Raw genomic sequence first — 1,460 nt, forward strand, 5'->3', positions numbered from 1 at the left:
GCAAAGTTATGCTAGATCTCCTTCTGTTGAACCATTATATAAAACCAGGTCTGAAGCACAACTTGGAAGAAACTGCATTTGATATTGCCAAAATAATAATTATGTATCACTACCTCTTTGAAGTTGTAGAAGGCTGTAGAAATTGTTCTCCTAAATCCTAATGGTTTGGGTAAGTTTCTTAAATTTCAAAATTGCCAGTCCATCCTAGGTGTCCATACAAAATATTTTTACAATACAGCAGCAATATCTTACTTTAAAAATTCATGGATTCCATGGTATTCTTCCAAGTGAACTGCCTGACTTTGATATAAAAATATATTTGAGTTGTTTTTATACACCTATAATGATTTTTGTGATTTTTTAATCAGAAATAATTTTAAGTTATCTGTTGAAATGAGTAGTACAGAAACTAAAGATAATTCTGGTGCTTTTCTGAAACAGTGTATTTTAAAATATTTAGTATTCTGTTTGTATAATGTCCATAATCTATTTCATTCTCTCCTAGATACAATACTTTGAATTCAACATTGTTTTACAATAATAATAAATTAATTAATAAATGTGACCTTTCAGATTGCATTCCATATAGAAACAGTTTAAGATTCCTTTAATTCCTAGGTCCTTATAGAATTTTATTTCTTTGGGATAAAATGACAATGTTATCATATTTCAAAGTTTTATAAAAGTTATGCTATGTAAAGGCCTTTCTAAAAAGGTGAAGATTGAATACATTGATGTCAAACTAACATTTATTTCTATTAATTACATGTATTATTACACTTGTATATTTGTACTCAATTTTTAAATTACTGTTTAATTTCTTGCATCTGAAGAATGAAAAATATGGAATACTTCACAAATTTTCATATCATCCTTGTACAAGAACCATGTAAAACTCTGTATTGTAATTTGGGTAGACGTGCTGCTGAAGCATGTAGTATCCTGTAAATTTAAATAGTTAATAATGCAATCTTAAGACAGGCATATATCCTTGGTTGCCTATTTGTAACAAGGAAACCTTATTGTTCCCAAAATTTCTATTCATATTATTTCTGTAAAATTCTGTGTATGGTGGAAAAAACATATTTTTTCTTCGATTGCTCACATTTGTAATTTTTGTCAATGATTATTTTAAGTCTTTTTCATTTGAAATTTGATCATACTTTGAAGCCTTTATAGCTAGGTCCAAAGGTGATGGCTTTTCAAATACTTGTTTCTCAACTGATTGAGCTTTGTGGAGCTAATGCATTCAAAGTAAGCCTTACTTAAGAGCTACTTCTAAACTTCAGTAGCATAAAATTTCCCAAATAAAGGCTTACTGGCACAAATGTCTCCCTGACCCTATACCCTTGCTCCATGTAGGAACAGACCAACCAGAATATCTTACCCTGATAGCATAGATTGTCTTACTGGAGCAAAACTAATCTTAGTTACAAGGGATCATAGAGAGACGAACAGTT

At 29.9% G+C, this 1,460-nt stretch overlaps 1 pseudogene; it reads right to left on the reverse strand.

Annotated features, from left to right (window-relative positions):
- Positions 1–837: 837 nt before the first annotated feature.
- LOC138838672 (U6 spliceosomal RNA) lies at positions 838–934 on the reverse strand (annotated as a pseudogene).
- Between the last annotated feature and the right edge of the window lie 526 nt (positions 935–1,460).

This window comes from Dipodomys merriami, unplaced genomic scaffold (genome assembly GCF_024711535.1).
Source record: "Dipodomys merriami isolate MVZ:Mamm:240054 unplaced genomic scaffold, mDipMer1.0.p SCAF_287, whole genome shotgun sequence".
Taxonomy (NCBI): Eukaryota; Metazoa; Chordata; class Mammalia; order Rodentia; family Heteromyidae; genus Dipodomys; species Dipodomys merriami.